Consider the following 23,474-nt stretch of genomic DNA (forward strand, 5'->3'; position numbering starts at 1 on the left):
ACCTGTTTTGAATTTTCAATAATTAAATAATGCAGGAAAATGGGAAAAATGGCAAGAAAAGGGTGGAAAAATCCTAAAAAATAGGGAAAAAATACATTTTGGGTTCCGAAAAATAAGGATAAATAAGAACAATGTTTGTGAATGTTTGTGGGGACTGAAGCATGAGGATTTGCCTCAGTTCAACCCCACCTCCTTGTTCTAATGTGTTTTTTTCCGCTTTCTACACATAAAATGATGTCAAAATACCCTATAAACCTATCCAACGATGCACTATTTAAACGGGGAAGGGTAGAGAAGTTGAAATATGTCTAAATGCCGTGTGAGATGATGGGAAAGTTGCTGATTTCTATGCATAGCATTTAGGACGGATGATAATTAAAATTAAGAGCTTAGTAGCACGAGGATCACCTCAGTGCTAGGCCCATGCAACGAAGCACGAACGTTAGTTGGAAACCATTAAAATAATGGTTTTGCACTTGTGCACAATACTGTTTTGCTAAATGTTGAGCACTAGGCATCCACCAAATGCATAGAGCATGAAAAGAATTTAAAAGAGTATCAGTGACCAGCTCCTGGACATGCATTGCAATTGGTTTATTAGAACATGACCTACGATGAGAGGCAGTGAGGTACCCATGCTGTAGGTAGACGCGGGTCCCAAAGGGAAAATCAAGTAAGGACAATGGTACATTCCTGGACACGCTTATTTGGTACCTTGAGAGACTTTTGTGCGAAATGTTTATATGTTGAGCGATGCATCGAGGGGCCAATCCCCAAGGTGTAGGAGAGTCGCAGAGGGTTGACGGCATTCAGCCGTAGGAGGAACCCCATGTGTATGTGATTCGAGCCTTTTGGCTACGTGAAAGGGACTCCCTTTGAGGAGTAATATTGGATTAGGATCAGTTGGACTACAACGTATTACAAACGCAATGTTTAGGAAGGCAGAGATTTTGATAGACACTCCTGGCCGCGAGGCCGAGGGGTTGTCTTGTGCGTAGTGACGAGGCTCGGCTAGTGCATGAGCCAGTGCCGGCCCGTTTTTAGGTCCATCAACTGCACGGAGTTTGTCTAAGTGTTTGATCCAGGTCGAGTGGACACAGAGGTCATCGACAAAGACTTCCAATTCCTTGCGAAGCATGTCTTTAAAGATGGTGCACATGAGACGTTGGAAGGTGGCAGGGGCATTAGTCAATCCGAAGGGCATGATTATGTAAGCAAAGACGTCCCACTCAGTGGGGCGAAGGCAGTCTTGTGCCTATTCGTAGGATGCACTTGCACCTGGTTGTACCCTGAGAAGCCATCCAGAAAACTGTAGGCTTCCTTGCCTGCCACTCTCTCAAGCATGTGCTCGGTGTACGGCAATGGATAGTTGTCCCTGTTAGTAGCAGTGTTCACCTTCTTGTTATTGACACACACTCAAATTTTTCCATTCTTCTTCATCACAATGACTATGGGTGATACCCAGCCTGTGTGTTCAATTTTGTAAATGAATCCCGCTCTCATCAGCTTATCAATCTCCTCTTTGAGCATGAGTGGGTTTTGGACTCATAGGGTACAGTCACTGCTTGATCGACATTGCGTCTGGCATCATGGGTATGTTGTGAGTCATGACACTCGGATCTACCCCCTTAAGCTCTTCTAAGGACTAGGCGAGCACGTCTATGTACTCTTGCAAAAGAGCGACAAGACTCATTTCTTCTTCCTCCATCAAGTCATCGGCAATGAAGATTGGTCGGGGTGTTTCCCCTTCCTGGGCTAGGTTCACCTCCTTGACCTTGGCTGGTCCCTCAATCGGTTCGCTCATTTGCCCTTGATGCTTGGCACCTAACAGAACTACTACCCTATCCCCTTTTTTGAATTTCGTAAATCGTTTAGGGAGGTCCTGTGGTTTTCGTTGTTCTTCCGCTCGTGTATCCCTGGGTTGTTTTGCCTTTTTCTGCCTTAATCTTCTGCGCCTCAGGTGGACGGGTAGGTCCCCCTTGGTATGTCTGGCCATGAGCGGCCTAGGGATTTCTGGATCACTATCCAAACTAACCTCTAACTCAGAGTCGAACTCCCCGTCCTCGCTAGAATAGGTGGTCTCCCCTGGTGGGCGCAGTTCGGACGGCGACTCTGTCCTAAGCACTGATGTCGTTCCTGGCTGGGCTAGGCCTGCTTGCTCAAGGTCTATGGCTCCTACATGTTCCAACCAGGCACGATCACATTCCATGCGCATGACTCCTCGCTCTATCTTGAAGATACTCTTTTTCTACGGCTTGGAGTTTGCTTGTATTTGCTCTATTTCTTGTCCTTCAGTGTCATATTCCACGGTATCTACCTCACCCTCACTTTCATCTCACTGAAGGATTGGCAGTCTTCATATTCGTCATTAGAATCCTCTTCGTCAGACTCCTCGTCGTTTCCTAGGGCTTGGTATATCTCTTGTCGTTGGTCGAGAACTAGGCCCAATTATACATGAGGTTTAAGTCATGCACTCTAGTCCATTGCCACTTGGATTCATCTAAGAGATCCTGGAGTGGTTTGAAGTTTGCAGCTGGATCGCCAGCTAGCTTGTCCGTTAAGTGTTCCAGTATCTCCTAGAGTTCCCTTTTGTTGGTTGGGACTTGTCTTAGGTTTCGCACGAAGGGTTTCTGGCATCATACAAGCTGGTACGGAGGGTGTGTCATTAGACTTGCCGATTGTTTTGATGGCTTGCTCATACGCCTCATGATCTGAGAACGGCAGGTCGATTGTAGCAAGGACGTGCATCCAATCCCGCTCGTCCCTTGGGCATGGGATATACTTGGTCAAGGGCCCATAGGACTTCTTGACCTGGGTGTTACCCTTGAGCATAGCAGAGATGGCATCTAAGTCAACTGGTGAGGTCTTCCAAGTGTCCATCTCTATTCTCACGGCATCCCTTCTATTGCCAAAGAAGATCAAGCCGTTACCCCAATCTTCGATGACTCTAGCGTTGCGCATCCAGGGTCGGCCTAATAGGATACATAGTCCACTAGTGCCCTTCATGACTATAAAGTCCACAGAGAATTGGACACCTGCGATCTTCACTGGCCAATTCTTAAGCACCCCGAATGGCTTGACTCTCATACCATTTGCTAATGTGATATTAAACCTAGTAGTTTCGACAGGCGAGTTTCCCCAAGTCTGAAGAACCGCGTGGCTAAGCACACTAACTCTAGCTCCCGTGTCCACGATTCCCTTTCTCGTGGGCTAGAACCGGTAAGACCGCATGCATCTCAGAACTTTCCCAGAAGGCATTGACGTGTAAGGATTTAGGCATAGAGTGCAGTATCAAACTCGGTATTTGCGTCTCTGCATCATGGTCATGAGGGTCTGCCGTGACCTGCTCTTGTGACCCTTCAACCCACTGCTTAAGATCTTGCCATAGGGTGGGATGTTGCCTAAGCAAATCTCCCAAGCTAAGTGTTACAGGGGTAGTCACCAACGTGGTCAGGAGATCGTTGGGTGCTCATCTTTCTCCTAACTTGGATTGTCCTGGCCAATGGCCGTGGACTGATCTGCGGCCCTGTAGCATCAAGGCTTGGCCTTAGCGGCACTACTTGTGGTGCAGTTGCTTCTCCCAACCTTGGTTGAGGAGGTGAGATTGGTGTGCTTATGCTAGAGAGATCATCGATCTCGTCCTCTATGATGGGCTCAGCATCTTTTAGATGCTCTTGAGCCTCCTTCACCCATTCCTTCACTTTTTCCATGGCCTCTAACTCGCACTTCGAATGCGGGTATTCCCCTACCTTAGCACTTCCCTTTTTGGCCGTCTTAGGGGCTGAAGTCTCTACCTCTGCATCAGAGACCTTCTTTCCAGCAAGCACAGTTGTAGCACTCTCTGTTTCTAGTGCGATTTTAGCTTCCGACCTCTTCTTCTTCCACCTGCGACTTTTCTTCCCTATTGAAGCTGCGTCAATGTTGCTAGGTCCTGGCAGTGATATGCCGGCCTACTTTGTATGGGCACGGGTTAGGACCCGCAATGGGATAGGTGTAGCCTCCCCATCAAGGTTCTCGACACCAAACAGCCCCAATGGGACAGATGGTACGTTGGCTGAGCTAGAAGACGGCTTTCGCTTTGGGCAATCGACAAAGAGATGAGTGATTCCGCACTCAGCACACCTTTGGTTAGCCTTGTCTCTGTATTACTGCTCCCTTTCAGAGTAGCGTGATGAGACATGACCTGGGTGACCACAAGTCCAACAGGTGATTGGATCATGCGTCTGCCCTCCTAGGCCTCTACCTCATTCTCTTCCTAACGCCATCACCGGCACGGGGTGATAATCCATGAGGACAGTGTTGCCCTCATCGTCATGCGAGACGTAAGGGCATATGTAAGTTTCTTCCTCATTTGGTTCTTCCACGTAGTGGACTGGAGCATCGCTCGGTGGATGGGTCACATAAGGACCAGGTGGTCTGGGTATGCCAGTAGGGCTTATGTCCATCCTAGGAACAGCTAGCTTAATGTTGTTAGGCATAGGAATAGCCAATGGGGCTCCCCTTCCGAAGAATGGCTACGGCCTGTTCGCTAGGTAAGGCTGGCCATAGGGTTGTGAGTACGGAAGTCTTCTTGGTAATCTACAATGCGCGACGTCATGATCGAACCTACCGCAGTTAGCACAAGGTCTTGACCTAGGGTCTTGACACTCTGTTGGAAAGTGGTTTCCGCCACAGTACAGGCATTGGACATGAGGGCGCGTTGGTTGTCTCAACATGTCTTGCAACTTGGCTAACTCCATCTTTACATCAGGCAAGTCTTGGTTCATCTCGGTGGCCTTCCCCTTATCTTAGGATGATGGGACTGATCGCTCACTAGAGGCTAACGCTCTCTCTGAGCTTCGCGAGTTGGTCTCTTCTAGGTTTGAGATCCTGGAGCTCCGCTCTTTCAATTGATCATCGACTCTGATGGCTTCCTCAAACACTCTAGCTAGCGCCTCTCGCTGCAAGCTCGAATTGCCTACCAAAGCCTTATATAACTCCTCGTCTCGAATTCTGCTGATAAATACAATCGAAACTGCTCTTTTAGTCAGTCGCTCGCCCATAGGGATTCCCTTGAAGAGACTCCTCACGTGGGTTACGTAGTCGTGAATGTCCTCCTTCTCTTTCTGCTTGACGTTCATCAAGCGTACTAGCAGATTATCGGAGTATCCAGGCTCGACAAATCTCTTAATGAAGAGATCCTTGAGGCCACTGAAGTTGGCTCGTTCTGCGGCATCTAGACTCGTATACCAAGTCCTTTCCTTGTCACCTAAGCAGATCTCGAATGCTTGAGAGCGTTGAGTCAGGTCGTTGAGGCTGTTGGCTTCGCAGACTTGCTCAAACTACTCTACAAAGCTGTATGGATCATCGTGGGGTTGGTATTTGTCGAGTTGCTTGGCAACAATAGGGATTTTAGACTGTCTCTTTGAGCCTTGGTTCGCTCCTAATCCTAAGAGCAGCAATGTTGCTAGTGCTGCAACACTTTGCTCTGCTGCCGTGTTATCTAGCAGTCGCTTCATGAGAAGCTCACTCAACGTCAAGTCTCCTTCTAGGGCTCTCTCATGATCTGTTCGGTTTCTACCTACTAATTTCAACACTCGCTGTACCTCACGCAACTCCGTGCTTTGCCTTTGGCTCCTAGCCTGCTGGTCCCTATTGTATTTGACTATGCTTTGCAAAGCCTTGTGGGCTAGTTTTCTCTCTTCCTCTAGGTTTGCAATGATAGCGTCTGCCGTCCTGCCGTGGTGCTCATACCAGGTGTGTGCATTGTACCTGCTGACTAGCTGGCTGAATAGCCTTCGGGAAGGCGTTCAAGTCGAGTTTCTCATTATACCTATGGTTTGAGTCTCCTTCTGCCATAGTCGTGTTGTCATGCTCCACCAAGCTGTCGATCAGGTTGAGTAGATTTGTCAAATCCACATTGTTGATGCCACCTACTTGGTCCTACCACGCGCGTTGATGGTTTGTCTACGTCTTGGGTCCTCTCCTACTGGTGGGTTCCTTGAGTGGTTTATCTGAGTGAGCTCCTTCAATTATTGAATACAATCCTCAATTTATGGTCACTCAGTGTGCGTGTCGCTTCTCGTGCACTTGTGCTCAATCAGGCTTTCAATTTTCTTAAGTGCATTCAAGTGTGGAAATTCAAGGTGAGTGCAGCAAACAATCTCGAAGCGTTTAATGCACTCTCACTTTGTTTCAGGCCTGATAGGCTTGTTGGTCAATTTTCTGGCCGCCTTGACAGGGTTCAAGGTTTTTCTAAAATGTTGCCTCGTTTGTTTTTGGCCAATCAAGTTTTAACTACTCAGCACTTTGCGTCTAGGTCTCTGGGTCTTGCTACTGCCTACTTCAAGCTGCTAAGCGGCTGCTCCCTTCAATTTTGTCTATTTCATGTACTAGAATCAAGTTTTGAGCATTAGAAGGACTTTCGACAATTTGCGCTGCTGAGCTCTAGCCGGGTCAGGTCAAATTTCTGAGAATTTGATAAAAATTTACACTCGGCCCAGCTGGTCCAAATTCCAAGGTTCGAGTGGGTCACTCGGACCGGCCGAGGTACATGGGCCAAGGGCCGAATTCATGACTCGAACAAGGTAGACTCAGACGGGCCGAATGGTCAATTCAGACGAGGTCACTCGGACGGGCCGAGGCACTTGGGCCGAGAGCCGAATATGACACGTGACCGAGGGCTGAATCCTATGGCTCAGACGGTTTGTCTCGGACGGTTTGGCTCGAATGGACCGAGGGCCAAATCAGTCGATGGTCCGAATGGTCGACTCGGACGGGCCGAGTAGGTCTGCGGCCAAGGGCCGATTAGGGTTTTGGGTCGAGTGGGTTGAATGAAAGAGGGCCGAGGGCCGATTTTGGGACTCGGCCTAGAAGCGACCGCTCGGACGGGCCGAATGCGGCGCGACGACTAGTGCGCAAATCGGATGCTGTACGCTCGTGTAGTGAATGTTGGAAGGTCCCTAAGAACAATAGAACTCTACTTTTTGCACAAAATTCAATGTAAAAAGCATGAACGACATGAACAAGAGACCAATTGGGTGCAATCTCCCCCCATGCCTTGTGTGAGCGCTCCACAAAGCATGTATTTTATGTATTATTCATCTTCAAGCTCAAATAATAGCCCAAATTACAAAATAGCAAGCTTTTAGCTTTTGAGTTTGCTTTAGCACAAAATAGGAATAAAGCTAATGGGCGGTGCCCAAAGAGTCTGGCATACCCAATACAATGTCCAAATAGAAATAACATAATCGTGCGCCCATGCGCATACAAAATAATAATAAATATCCGACGCCTCAATAAATAGGCGTGACAAAATATAGGCATGGCGCCCATCAAAATATAAATGATAAATCGAATACTCATTATCCTCCAATGCTTTCCTCCGCCACTGCTGCTATCTCTACACATCAACTGAAGCATTCACAATCGTTAGTAAAATAATACAATTAAACCGACAAAAGTGAATACCTAGTAGTCTTCAGCTACATAAATAAATCAACTGGTTAGAAATAAATCCTAACCTTAATTTATTACGAGTGCGCACTCTAAACTCATAAACGTGTATTAATTTAATATGCATTTTGCGGAATCACCCGCTGTGGAATCACCCATGTACACACTAAATTTATGAAACGCCCAAAAAGGACAGGCGTCCCCATCAACTTCTCACACAAAGAATCCACTTTGTGTATGAGCCACGGTCATCAAAGTTTACGGAATCCACCGTAAAACCTCACGGAATCCATCGTGAAATATGCCTCCTGGCATCATACCCCTGGGGTGGGATAGCAATTGACCTCAATTGCTATTAGCTCAATGTGGAGCTAACAGAGTGGGGAAAGCATTTAAGTCTCTAGCGTGCATCCATTGTGCTTCCTCTACAGGATGGTTCTTAAATTTAACTAGATATCTAGAATATCTTCGGCCAGTTCTAGTGGTCATAAAGTCAGTATCTATGATAGCTTCAGGTTCAAGTATTTCAGTCTCTTCCTCTAACAAAGGTGGGTTTTCATAAATAGGGTGTATAGGTAATTGGCCTCTAAATGGTCTTAATAAACTAATATGAAATGTATTGTGAATTTTTCAGTGAGGTGGTAATTCTAACTTGAATGCATTGTCATTAATTTTATGAATGATCCTAAATGGTCCATAGAATCTAGGGGCTAATTTGACAACTGGGTGTCTATCTACACTTTGTAATCTACGTTTTTCTATTCTCAACCAAACATAGTCATCAACTTTGAAATTCATTGCTTGTCTTTTCTTATTGGCTTGTTTGGTATATGATTGCTGGGCTTTGGCAATCATGTCTTTAACCTCATCAAAAATAGTATTATGCATACTAGCAATATCATCAGCACTTTGAATTCTATTTGACAAAGATGCAACAGGTTTAGACAATCTATAACCATAAATCACTTCAAACGGTGCTTTCTTTGTAGATGTGTGTGGTGTATTGTTATATGCAAACTGTAATAAATGCAAATGTGTATCCCATGTTTACGGTTTAGAAATAGTATAAGCACGTAAAAGATCTAGTATAGTACTGTTAGTAGCTTTTGTTTGTCCATTAGTTTCAGGATGAAATGCAGATGAGAAATCAATTTTTGTGCCTAGGTTAGCAAACAGAGTAATCCAAAAGTTGTTACAAAATCTAGAATCACGATCTAAAATAATAACTTTTGGTAATCCATGGTTAGTGAAAACAGTTTTCAAAAACAATTGTGCTGCCTGTGATGCTGTTAAAGTTTTCTTACATGGAATGAAATATGCTTGTTTACTAAACCTATCTACTACTGTCCAAATCATATCATGATTAGATTTAGTATTTTAGGTAAACCAGTAATAAAATCCATAGAAATTTGTTCCCATGGTCTAGATGGAATAGACAAAGGCATAAGTAATCCATACTGTTTACCATGATGTCTCTTAAGTCTTTGACAAATCAAACATTCAGAAACAAAGTTAGATACATCAGTGTCCATATGCAGCCAATAAAAATCTTCAGTTAATGTACGTAAAGTAGATATGATACCTCTATGACCTTGATATGGAGGACAATGAATCTCATTCAAAACAAAAGATCTGAATGGAACTGTAACACATAATCTCTTTTCATAAAACATAAATCCATCATTATAAGATAATGAATCAATAGGAATCAAGTTATTTTGAACTAATTTATTCCAGTCAGCATGAAAAGTAATATCCCGATGATAAGTATCTTTCATAGCAATCAAAGAATCAAAAGATATAACAGAAATATTATGAATGGCAGGTCTTCTACTTAATGCATCAACCACTACGTTTTCTTTACCGGGTTGGTATTGAATGATAGGATGAAAACTTTGAATAAAGGATGCCCATTTGATATGTCGGTCAGATATTTGGGGTTGGCTAAGTAAATGTCTAATACTTTGTTGATCGGTCTTAATCATAAATTTTGAACCCATTAAGTAACATTTCCACTGTCTTAAGGCTTGTACAACAACTAATAGTTCTTTATCATATGTGGAATATTTCAATTCAGAGGGTTTCAGTTTACAACTAGAATAGGCTATAGGATGATTGTCCTGCATAAGTATGGCTCCTATTCCTGATCCACTAGCATCAGTCACTACTAAAAAGAATGGTCTATTAAAATCAGGCAACTGTAAAATAGGGGCATGGGTTAATGCATGTTTCAATAAATCAAAGGATTTCTGTTGATTATCGGACCAATGATAGACAATACCTTTCTTCAGAAGTTTGGTTAATGGTAAAGCAAGTAATGAAAAATTACGCACAAACTTCCTATAGAAACTAGAGACCTAGGAATGATCGTAACTCATGCACATTTTTAGGTACATGCGAGTTCAATATTGCATCTATTTTCTTAGGGTCAACTTTAATTCCATCAGATGATACAATATGACCTAGATACTCAATTTCTGTTTTAAAGAATTCACTCTTTTCAGGATTTGCATACAGTTGATTATCTTTTAATAACTGGAAAACCAATGACAAATGTTCATAATGTTCTTTCTCATTTTGACTAAACACCAAAATATCATCAAAGAAGACAATAACACAATACTGATATTTCAAAAATATACGATTCATCATTCTACTAAATGTAGCAGGTGCATCACTAAAAATTCATAATGACCAAACTGTGTCCTAAATGCAGTCTTGAATATGTCTGACTTATCTAGTCTCACTTGATGATAACTAGACTTAAGGTCTATTTTACTAAATATAGCAGATCCTTGCAGTTTATCCATAAGGTCATTGACTCTAGGAATTGGATACCTATTCTTTACTGTGATCTTATTTAAAGCACGATAGTCAATGCACATACGATAGGTATTATTCTTTTTCTTGACTAATAGAACATGTGCACCAAATGGAGAACTACTAGGTCTAATCAATCCTCTATTTAGTAATTCCTCAACTTGACTTTGAATTTCTTTTTGCTCTATCTGGTTATGCCTATATGGTGCTTTACAAGGTGGTTGGGTACCAAGAATCAAATTTATTTTATGGTCTTCTGGACGTGAAGGAGGTAAACCAGGTGGTAGATCTTCGGCAAAACAGTCTTTAAAATGTGCAAGAAATTCTTTATTCCTAGGGTGCATATGATTTTCTTTTACTTGCAGTTCATTTGCCCAAATGAGATAAGATTTATTACTTTTGCGTAATGCACGTTTAGCTTGAGTATGCAAAAGCAGTGGAAAAACATTAAATGCATGCATACCATACAATGTAATAGGTTTTCCTTGAAATTGAATATTAATTGAATGTGTGGAATAATCTATATCTAGGTTATGATGATGACGCCAAGGCATACCTAAAATAATGTCACTCGACTGTAATGGAACAACTAGAAAATTTCTTCTTTCAGTGTATTGACCAATTTGAATCTCTAAGTCATGCACTTCCTGTGTATCATTATACCTAGTACCTAAGAATGCTGCTTTAATGCAATAATGCGTAGGTACAGTCTGTAACTTCAATTCTTTTACTAGCTTTGCTGAAATAAAATCATGAGTACTACCGTCATCATGCAAAATAATCTTTTCCTTTCCATGCACTCAACATTTCATAGTCAATAAAGAATGTGGAGTTGGCATACCTGGTAAAGTATCCGAAGGAGTGGTAATGTCATCCTCATCTTCCGTGAAATCGGGCATATCTTCATGTTCTTCGTCTTCCATTGCTCCAAGGTAGTTGATATGGATGGGTGGCTTCTTTGAATGGCAATTTGCTGCTAGATGTCCAGGCTGGTGGTATTTATAGCATACTATAGGTTTGGCTTTGGTTACATTGTTTGCAATGGCGGGAAGTCTAGGGATATTGGGATTTGGCTGTGGAATAGGCTTTAGGGTTTTGATTGGCATTGGATGGTAAAGCAAGTGGTTTTGCCCAATTCTTACGGAAAGATGATGAAGAAAAACGACCTTGATTAAATCTTCTAAAATTTGAGTTGAATTGCTTAGATCCATAGTTACCATTGGCTTGGAATTGCTGTGGACGTCTGTCTCTACCTCGTAGCTTGTCTTCAGTGTCATGAGCTAATGAAATTGCGTCTTCAAGAGTAGCAAGCTTGAACATGTTAACTTCAGCGTAGTAATGCCCAAGGAGTCCAGACATATACTTGCGCTTGTGTGTCGTTTCAGGTACGTCTTCAAGCATGCGTAACTGGAGTAATGCATTCCAAAAACGCTCTGTGTACTGAGGAATAGGCTCACGATCCTGTTGCTGAAGAAGATCCCATTGCTTTATAGCTTTCTCATGAAATTGTGGAGGAAGCAAAATTCTGCATAAACTTCTTCTTGAAATTCTCCCAGGTAGCGGGACAATCTATACTCTTGCGTACCACAGTCCACCAAAGAGATGCTCTATCCACTAAATGATTAGTGACACACTTGATTTTATCTTTTTCTGCATAGGCTTCCTCATGAAAGTAGTCGTCAAACTGACTAATGAATGCAAGAACAGTTTTTCCCTCTCGAGTGCCATTGAAAGTACAGAATTTGAAATTTCTTTTACTTATCTTTGATTCCTTGCGAATGGTTTGAGCTTCGAGAGTCGCGTCGATGGTATGTCGGATAAGATCTTCAGATTGAGGTTCCTCTTTGTCGGTAGTCGATCTTTGTAAAGTTGCCAATTGAACTTGCAATGCTTGCCTAGCCCTTCGTTCTTCATCCAATTGCATCATAATTAAATCCAGCTTTTGCTCCATCGTAGGTTCAGGTAGGTCGCCTTCAGCCATTAAATCATCCATATGTGATTCCGTCATCTTGCAAAACTCAAAAGACCTCTCACTCTAAAATCAAGTTAGCGGGATGAGCGTAGCTCAAGTTCGGGAATACAAGGCTTATGTATTTTTGGGTGTGGCTTTCACAATCTTCGTCTTCGACTATTGCGGGATTTGTAATCTTTGAAAAATCTGCTCTGTGTGTGCTGAAAATGCTTTAGCAAACCTGCGTATGCGTAGAGTACCTTCCAATGAACAACTTTGCAGTTCGGAGTTTCTGCGCAGGAACAACCCTTCTATGAGTTTTGAACAGAAGTCAGTTTTGACTCCAGGTGACTTGTCTGACTTGCAGAGTACCAAACTTATGTGACTTGCAGAGTTTGTAGACTTGCAGAACTTAGTTGCTTTGTCTGACTTGCAAAACTTGACTTGAAAGAACTTGCAGAATCTGATTGCTCTGGTGTGACCTGTGACTTATGACTTAGCTTAGGTGATTAAGCTTAAATAAAGGGCAACAAGTCGTCGTCAATTTGAGGGGGGGAGGGGGCGTTTTTTCAACGCGGCGGAATTTTCGGAACATCCTCTGAGATCTCACGATGCAATTTTGAAGCTTTAAGCTTCTTAAAGCTTATAAAGCTTTAATACTAAGCTTAATAAAAATAAAAGCTTTTAGGCTTGTAAGCTATGGAGGCTTATCTCTGTGTATGAAGACGACTTGATGAAGAAGAGATAGGAGTGGTCCTCCGCCTCTGCCAACTGGTCCTTCGCAGTCTGATGATGAAAACAGAGGTTCTTGATCGCCAGGAATCTGCCTGTATCGACCGTTCGCGACGAGATTGACCGTAGAGCCCGATCGTTCCAAGAGCTCCGCCTTCGCACAAGATGGGTAGCGATTGGAAGCTCTTGATCTCAGCTTCGCTCTGATACCACTGGTGCGCAGATCGGATGCTGTACGCTCGCGTAGTGAATGTCGGAAGGTCCCCAAGAACAATAGAACTCTACTTTTTGCACAAAAGTCAATGTAAAAAGCATGAACGACATGAACAAGAGACCAATTGGGTGCAATCTCCCCCCATGCCTTGTGTGAGCACTCCACAAAGCATGTATTTTATGTATTCTTCATCTTCAAGCTCAAATAATAGCCCAAATTACAAAATAGCAAGCTTTTAGCTTTTGAGTTTGCTTTAGCACAAAATAGGAATAAAGCTAATGGGCGGTGCCCAAAGAGTCTGGCATGCCCAATACAATGTCCAAATAGAAATAACATAATCGTGCGCCCATGCGCACACAAAATAATAATAAATATCCAACGCCTCAATAAATAGGCGTGACAAAATATAGGCATGGCGCCCATCAAAATATAAGTGATAAATCAAATACTCGCTATCCTCCAATGCTTTCCTCCGCCACTGCTGCTATCTCTACACATCAACTGAAGCATTCACAATCGTTAGTAAAATAATACAATTAAACCGACAAAAGTGAATACCTAGCAGTCTTTAGCTACATAAATAAATCAACTGGTTAGAAATATATCCTAACCTTAATTTATTACAAGTCCGCACTCTAAACTCATAAACGTTTATTAATTTAATATGCATTTTACGGAATCACCCGCTATGGAATCACCCATGTACACACTAAATTAATGAAACGCCCGAAAAGGACAGGCGTCCCCATCAACTTCTCGCACAAAGAATCCACTTTGTGTATGAGCCCCAGTCATCAAAGTTTACGGAATCCGCCGTAAAACCTCATGGAATCCACTGTGGCACGGAATCCACTGTGGCACGGAATCCACCATGGCACAGAATCCACCGTGAAATATGCCTCCTGGCATCAACGACGACAGCGAGAGTTTGATTTTTCTTGATTCTTGCAATTTAATCAATCATAGCAAGCATAAATCTCCAGATCCTATCTAGGGGGATAGGGAAGGGATTCATATATCTGAATAGAGCGGTAGGCTCGTCGATGGTGCAATCGGATCGAATCGTGCGATGGCTCTCTCTCTCTCTCTCTCTCTCTCTCTCTCTCTCTCTCTCTCTCTCTCTCTCTCTCTCTCTCTCTCTCTCTCTCTCTCTCTCTCTCTCTCTCTGTGAAATGGTCACAAATGAGCTCTCCCTTGGCCTCTTGGCTCTTATACCTCTTCCTGGGTATGGTGTTGATGCCCCCAATCACTCACTTGCCGATCTTATGCATCATAAGCAAGCTTTTTATCATTTTTTGCACGATTTTTGGCCTGTTTTGCCCTGTTTTGCAACAGTAAACCCTACCATTCTTTGGTGTGATTTCCTAATCCTAACCTATGCTAAATGCAACAAGAATCGAAAGTAAAAAACTGAAATAATTTCTCCATGTTTTCCAATCATCAAACAAACAAAATATCCCAAAATACTTACTTGTTTTGAAGATCAAAAACACCCAAACTTCCTACCTATCTCAAGCTCCGTTTCAGGGATGAATCCCTTACTTCGATGCTCGATATGAGGTGCGCAAGTGCTCAAGCTTGAATCCATTGGTCCCGACAATTGAACCAAAATGTAGTGGGAGCTCACGCTCAACCGCCAAGACCCACAGACTGCTTATTGCTTCAAGCGTTTCAAGCGAGCTCTAATGGCTATCTCTCACCTAGCCGACGCGCCGTCGATCCTATGAGTGTAGTGAGCTTACCTTGATGCCGATATGAGTTGTCTCCTCTCTCGCACACCCTGGTAGCTCCACGATCCTAGATGTGAGCTCAAGCATCCTCAAGCCTCCTCCATCTCCAAGCTCCATCTTGTATAGCCACGCGCGCAAGAAAAGAGAAGAGAAGAGAAGAAGAGAAGAGGAGATGGTGAAGAGCTTCACCCTTTTGATCCCTCACTCTCACACACTCACCCCCTCACACTCTCACACTCCCTCTCTCAAGAGCGCACACAAGCAAGAAGATGAGGAGAAGAGAAGAAAGAGCTCTTGTTAGCCACACACCAAAGAATGAGCTTCCATTCATTTTTTGAACTTTATATACAAGCCCTAAAATCCCATGGGCACCCATCCTTTTTTTACATGACCAACCATTGTGGCAAGGTCCTTTTTCCATTTCCCTCTTGTAGCCTTATGCCTCTAGCCTACACCCGTCTAATATTTTACAATTGGCACAGGAGGGATCCTGGCGCTCTTTTACAAGAGTTTTCTAAGTTTTTTGAGGTGCCTTTCATTTAAAATTGTGCTTTTTGCCCCAGCTTAGCTTTGGAGGTCGCATGCATGTCTTTGCTCTTTTTCCATGTTTTTTTTTATTTTTCCTTCCTTTTTCTGCCATCTCGAGTTGGGGTTAACATGTGTGGCCATGGAGGATGGAGCTTGAGAGAGGATGCTTGAGGTTTCTTGAGCTTGCATCTAGGATCGTGGAGCTACGAGAGTGCTTTGAGACAGGAGGACACTCATTCGGGCATCAAAGTAAGCTCACTACACTTGTGGGATCAAAAGTGCATCGGCTAGGTGAGAGATAGCCATTAGAGCTCGCTTGAAACACTTGAAGAATAAGCAGTCTATAGGTCTTTGTGGTTGAGTGTGAGCTCCCACTACATTTTGGTTCCATTTCCAGGACCATGGATTCAAGCTTGAGCACTTACACGTTTCAAATCGAGCGTCAAAGTAGGATTTCATCCCCAAACCGGTGCTTGATATAGGTAGGAATTTTCAAAGTTTAATCTTCAATGCAAGTAGTATTTTGGGTTTTGATGATTCGGCAAGTAGGATAAATCATTTCAATACTTGAGTTTGTATTTGTTGCATTTAGAGTAGGATAGGGTTGAGAGATCAAAGTGAATTGATTTAGGGTTTCTCTACTGTAAACAAGCCCAAAAGAGGGAAAAAATAGGGGAAAAATGGGGTTGAAATCCATTGACAAGGCATGAGCATCAAGGCAACACTTGGGCATTGGGATGAAGGTTTAAGACCCAAGAAAGGGGATTGAGGGCTCATTTTTAGCTTCAATAGAGAGAGAGAGAGAGAGAGAGAGAGAGAGAGAGAGAGAGAGAGAGAGAGAGAGAGAGAGAAGATAGAGAAGAGAGATACCTAGGGCTTGTGGAAGATCAATCGATTTGTGCGAGAGTTTTTTGGCCATTCCAAGTATATATGAACCCAGGCCCCTTGCCCATCCCTGATTTTTGGAGGTGTATGTGACCTTATGTGCATTAAATCAGCACCATGAATCGAGATTTTTCCATTGCGGTTTTTGTGCCATCAGAATCGAACCAAATCATCAAAGTCTGTTTCCTAGAATCGAACTCAAGCATCCGATTTTGGATCATCAGACAGTCTGATTCTCGATAATCGAATGCTCAGACACTATTTGAACCGTTCAATTGGACACAAACTAACAATCGGATTCGAAACCCTTGTGACACATCCAATTTGAACTATCAGCCATCGAACACTTAGACTCACAATAATCAAATTCTGTGAATCAGATAGAATTGGACCATGTTAAGTTAAACCAAATGCTCGAAGTGAAAATTGATAGATCCAGCGCATCTCGGGCAAAGTAGAGCACCTTGTGTGAGACAAGGAAACCTTCCGGTGGTAGCCTTCTAGATGTGGACGGCTCATGGACCCTCTTGACTACACACGATGTGACTTACAGACCTAGAAGAACCGCTAGCTGACTCACTAGCTATCAAGCCTACTTAGAGCCACAAATCAACCCGTAGACCCCAATTATAAATTGATCAAGTTGAAAGACATAGTAAAGTCCCTACAGACCATTGAGAGGAGCCAGCAACAACTGAGCTTGTAGCCATACTTGGTTGAGGATGTAGAAGGGAGTGCAATAGCTACATCTGTCATCTTGCATTCGCACACCACACTGTTGTTGACACTTGAACTGCACTTAAAAAGATTGAAATCCTGATTTTGCACAATACATGGAAAGAACATCGTGCACACTCGAAGTGTACATAAGTTGAGGATGGTTTGTAATAAAGAAAAGAACACACTTAGACATAATAAGCAGAATGAACCTATCAATAGGAGATGATCCTCAAACTAAGACAAGCTACCAAGAGTCCCAATCCATAGGACCAGGAGAGAGACCCGACACAGAAAGCGAGACACGTAGAAGGATCAACACCATTGGAGGCGCAACAGTGCTCAACTTGATCAACATCATTAGCAACTTGGTGGAGCAAGAGGCCCAGACATGGCAGAAACCAATGCAAACCACGAAAGCGACGAGATCAACTTGGGAGATTTTCCAATTGAAATCTAGCAAATGGTGAGTAAATATGATCTACAAACCTAGATGGACCACCATGGTAGACCATCAAAGAACATCATCGCAAACGTTGAGGAGGAGAGGAAATTAGCATGTAAGGTACTGCAAAGCATCGTAGCCTACAACCATGAGCAGCACGCTAGGAAATTGCAACAAGACATAGAGATACAAGAAGTCTAGCATGTGTTAGGTCTAGTGAATAGGAATCAAACAGGACCTAACACAAAGAGAGAGGGGGGAAGAGAGAGAGAGAGCACTAAAGGCAAATTTAACACTAAGCAAGCTTCTCACAAAGCAGCTCATTGACAATATGTCAGCATAGCAGAGTGGAAAAAACCTTAGCAACCTCATTGCTTGCAAGATTAGGAGTCACCCAGGGCTCCAAGAGCCAATCAAAGATCCTTGCAACAATCGCAAAGTAGATAGAAAAGTACCAACTGGCAATGACCCATTTTTCGTAGAGCAATTTGAGCAAGTTTGTGAGGCTAATGGCCTCATTGATCTTGCTCAATGCTCACAAGCTTTCAGCCTATGCCTAGGCAATAAGGGTAGGACATGGTACACAAGCTTAGACGCTAGGAGAGCAACAACTTCAACAACCTCAAGAATCTCTTCATTAAGAGATTCTCTGAGGCTAGGTACTTTAACAATCTCATAGTTCGACTAATGAATGTCAAGTAGAAGGACAAAGAGAACATTAGGAACTATGTTCCCCAAGTGCAAAGTCTCTATAAGAGGATCCCAACTAATGAATGACCCATTGAGAGAGAGGTCTCCACAATCCTTATCAATGAAATATGCAGTGAGGAACTCTACAAGGCCTTGGCAGGAAACTCGAGCTTGTAGAGAGATGGACTAGCTAGGGTCTTTGAAGAGGCCATACAAGTGGATGACTAGCTCAAGGAGAGAAGCTCCAAGAGCTCTAATTGAAACGAAGCTAACCCTATATCTCCATAAGAAAGGGCCACTACATCTAGCCAATGGTCAATCCCAAGTGCCCAAGATAAAAGGAAAAGTGCTAACCAAAGTCAAGAGCAGGCAGAAATGAAGATGGAGCTAGCTAGACTATAAGAAATGGTAAGGAGTCCTACACATCCACATGTCTAATGTGTGCACAGTGTCAAGACCCTTAGTCTTGACCTTGCGCCAATTATGATATGTTCAGTCATGATGCCATGCATTGTAGACTTCCAAGAAGACTTCCATATTCCTAGCCTTACAACCAACTATACTTAGGGAGTAGGCCACTGAATTTCTTTGGGAGGGGAGACCCATTGGCTCTTCTAGCACCCTTTGATGCAAAATCAGCCATCCCTAGGATGGAAATCAACCCCACATGCATACCTAGGCCGCCCAGACCTTTTGTAACCCACCCACCAAGTGACGCTCTAGTCCACTACATCGAGGAGCCAAATGACGAAGAGGCATAATGTAAACCCTTATGTCTCATACGACGAAGAGGGTAATCCAATCCTTATGGACTATTGACTAGTGCCGATGATGGCATTAGGCAAAGGTAGAGGTAGGGGCCTAGGAGGGCAGACCTAAGAGTCGATTGCTTGTTGGACTTGCGATCACCCAGGGGATATATCCTCACGCTGCTCTTGAAGATTAAGCAAGCCAACTAAGAACATGATAACCTCTGATGCGCAAAGTGTGGAATCACCCACCTATTTGTCGATTGCCCTAGACAAAAACATCCTCTAGCTTGGCAATCATGCCATGAAACACTCGATGAAGGGGCTACGCCCATCCCATTGCATGCTATGACTTGAGCACAAATGAAGCGGGCTGGCATATCACTGCCAAGGCCTAGCAACATGGACGCTGCCTCTATAGGAAATAAGAGCTGTAGGTGAAGAAAGAAGAAAAGTGAACCAAAGGTTGCGCTTAAAACTGAGTGCCATGAACTATCTACAGGGAAGAAAGTCACGGACACAGAGGCAAAAATATATGCTACAAAGACTGTGGAAAAAGGGAGTGCTAAGGTCAAGGAGTACCCCAATCCAAAGAGCCAAGTTGAAGCCATAGATACAGTCAAGGAGTGGGTGAGAAAAGCCCAAGAACACTTAAAGGACATTGAACCCATCTTGGAGGATGAAATCGATGATCTCACTAGTGTGAGCACACCAGTTTCACCTACGCAACCAAAGTCAAGAGATGCCACTGCATCTCAAGTAGTGCTGAATAGACAAAGCTTGAATGCCATGGGTTAGAAAGCTAGACAGGGCCATTCCCCAAGGAGTGTAGAATTAGAGATAAGCAAGCAACTAGAAATCTTCTTATGACGCTAGTAACCACCCTAGTGACTTTGAGCTTAGGAGACCTACCTAGGTAGCATCCAACGTTGTGGTAAGAATTGAAATAGTGGGTGGAAAGCCTACTTCAACAACCAAGGGGCAACTCATTTGCATGACTACAATGCAATGATGCAGATATCGAGCTTGACGTTGCACTCAATGTCTAAGACCTCACATATAAACACTTTCTGGGAAGGCATGAAGATGCATGCAATCTTGCCAGTCCTAGCACTAGGAGACACAAACAACAAGAAAAGGAATTGTAGACATGGGGGCAAGAGTCAATGTGCTTATCCACATAGTGCTCTAGGCCTAGGGTGACCCACCTATTGAGAACACTAGGTTTAATGTCACACTAGCCAATGGGATGAAGGTCAAACCATTTGGAGTGCTAAAAAATTGGCCATTGAAGATTGTAGGAGTCCAGTTCTCAGTAGATTTCATCGTCATGAAGGGAATCGACTACGATATCCTACTAGGCGACCCTGGATGCGGAATGCACAAGTCATAGAAGATTGGAGCAATGTCCTGTTGATCTTCTTAGGCAATCGAACAAAAGCAGTGAGGGTAGAAATGGATACCTAGAAGACTACGCTAGTTGACCTCGACACCATCTCAGTTTTGCTAAAAGGTGATTCTCAGATTAGAAAGTCTTACGGGCCACTAAGAAAGTATATCCCCTGCCTTAAGGATGAGCACAATTGGATGCACATGCTAGCCATGATCGATTTGATGTTCTCAGACAATGAGGAATGCAAACAAGCTAATAACACAATCTATGAGCCCAAGGACCAAGCCCTCAGTGCCACTATGCATGATGGTCTAGAAGCCTTAGTGAATGGCCCACCCCTATGGCATTCCATGTCCTGAACAACAAGCAAGAGCTCCATGAGGTTTTAGAGCACTTGACGGACGAGCTAGCTAGCAACCCAACCCCTAACCTCAAACCCCTCAAGGATCTCTTGGATGAACTAAAGTAGAGGTGGACCAAGGTGCACAATCTGAACTTGATGTACAATTGGGCCTTAGTCACTGATGAGAAAGAAATGGAGCATGGAGGCTTAGGAGATGACTAGCAGTCGGATAAGGATAGTTTAGATAGTTCAGATGATGAGTATAAAGACTGTTATTCTACGAATGAAGATAGTAAAGAGAAGACCAACACAATAGAATACAACATGGATGGTCAGGTAATTGAGTAGATCAGAGTAGACTTAAAGCGGCAAAGCACCAACGCATTTAGAATCAAAAGAGGAGTTCTCAAAACCGACTGTGATCACACTTGGCTAGACCATTTAGGGGTGATCGACTAGGATGCCACAGAAAAACAACCAAGGAGCAAAATCTATGCTCACAGCAAGCATCATCATCGAGAAAGAAAATAGAAACTATCATCTACATCCTCACTTTCATCATTACTCAAGATAGCCATTAAAGAAAAGACAAAAAGAAAGAGAGAGAATTGAACATGAAAAGGAGAGTGTGGTATGAGATGCATGTTGAGGATGAAGAAGAGGAAGAGGAGACACACCCCTTCATCCCACGATCCATGATCCACAACTTTTCATTAAATTTGAGGTTACATGGACTAAGGTACAAGCCTTAAAATTGAAATAGGTACATGTGGCTTTATAGTATTAGTCAATTGTATATCTTTGTAAGATTTAAATGAAAAATGAATTGGTCGATGTGGTGTCCAAGAACAGCATAACCACTTTCTCAAAAGTGAGGGTTACTGTTGACCTTCCACCACCAACCAATTACAAGGGAGTTCCATGCTTCCTAGGGCATACATGATACTATCAGTGATTTGTGTTGAACTATGCGTTAATCGCTAGACCACTCTACAAATTGTTGATAATATTCGAATGGATCAAGGAATGGCAACGTGTATATAAAGAGTTGAAAAAGGCTCTGACAACCATGCTAGTACTACAAGCCCAGAGGCTGGACCATAACCTTCCACATCCACATTGGCACCTTGAGCTTTGCCGTGGAGGCTGTGTTGTGCCAATCTGGTGAACACGATCTAGACTATCCAATGAGTTTTGCTAGCAGAAAACTCACGGACACCAAAATGAACTATTCCATGACCGAGAGAGAAGGTTTAGCCATGGTATTTGTTGTAAAGAAATTTCTACAATTATCTGTTAGTTACGCATTTTACTTTCATTTTTGACCATCAAGCCTTACTCTATCTTGTTAATAAACCTTGTGCTATAGGACACATTGCTCGATGGTTACTTCTATTGTTAGAATTCAACTTCTCTATGGTTGTGCGCAAGGGGAAACAACATTACATGGTTAACCACATGTCCCGCATACCCATAGGAGAAGTTTTTGGACAGGGTATCACCAACGATTTGCCTAGCGGGCATCTCTTTAACATGTCTAGCGAGAAAGATTTGTTTAGAGCCTACTTGATGCCATATTAGGTAGATGACATAGTCCAAGTGTTGGAATATGGACTACCCAAAAGACCCATCAAAAAATCCTGACTTACGCAACTCATCCTCAAGATAAAACCTTATCTGTTGTTGATACCAAGTCGGATCTATAGGCTAGGATAGGACGGCTTGCTACATAGGTGTGTGTGCGAGCATGAAATGCATAACGTACTTTTAGAAGCACACAATGGAATTGTTGGGGGACACTTTAGCAAAGACATGACAGCCCGCAAGATATTGCAGTCTCAACTATGGTGGCCTACACTTTTTCGAGACACAACACGATTCGCAAAGCACTACGATGAATGTCAATGGACCAAGATACCTATTCACAAGGACAAGATGGAATTAACCCCAATCATTGCAAGGCAGCCTTTCAAAAAATAGAGAATCATCTTCATCGGGCCGATTAGTCTCGCAACACAATATTCATAAGGCAAGTACATCATAGTTGCCAAACTTCAAGGCTGAAACTATTTATGCTACAATTGGGTTATGCCTATTGGTCACGGGGGTGCTCCAACCCGGCTACTCGGTATGATGTCATGATGTATTTGGACTATGCCACATGTATTGTTTATGCTCCGGAATGCTTTTGAGCTGATATTAGAGCTCGATTTGGGTTTGACTATCACTTCTTTGCAGTTGGCATTTCATTTATGACATGGTTTATTCCTAGGCTACCCAGTATAGGTTATGATATCTTGGTGAATGCTTTATGCTTTGGCTGTGGATGGCAATTGTTTGAGCTCGTCTCGACATTCATTTGAGTATTCCCTTGAGCAATTGGACATTGACTTGAATTTTTCCATTACGACTTGGCTTTTTCCATTACAACCTTGGATGCTATTGAGGCATTGCCTTGGTTACATGTCTTTGGTACTTTGACTTGGTTTTCTTGAGCAGTTGAGCTCGTTTATCTGCCTTTTTGTGCCAGTGGGAGCACCTTGTATGCTTGACCGACATTGAGCAGGAGGTTTATGCTATTTGAGCATTTTGCAGATACTTGAGACTTTGGGATCTCTTACACTTACATGTTGCATGGTTCATGCACTAATATCTTGGAATTGCTTTTGACCTGAGCTTGGGCTTTGTACTCTAGTGAGCATACACCTACTGGTGTCAGGTCTTGCCAGTGTTATGTATACTTTGCCCTACTGTCCACCCAAGGGGGCATGCCTACTCTCACTGATGGATGCTTTGGTGATATATTTGGGTGTTTGCTCAAGGTCTTGATGATTGTTTGGTGC

The sequence above is a fragment of the Lygodium microphyllum genome, chromosome 17 (assembly GCF_053477565.2).
Source record: "Lygodium microphyllum isolate KBCC chromosome 17, Lygodium_microphyllum_v1.1.10, whole genome shotgun sequence".
Lineage (NCBI taxonomy): Eukaryota > Viridiplantae > Streptophyta > Polypodiopsida > Schizaeales > Lygodiaceae > Lygodium > Lygodium microphyllum.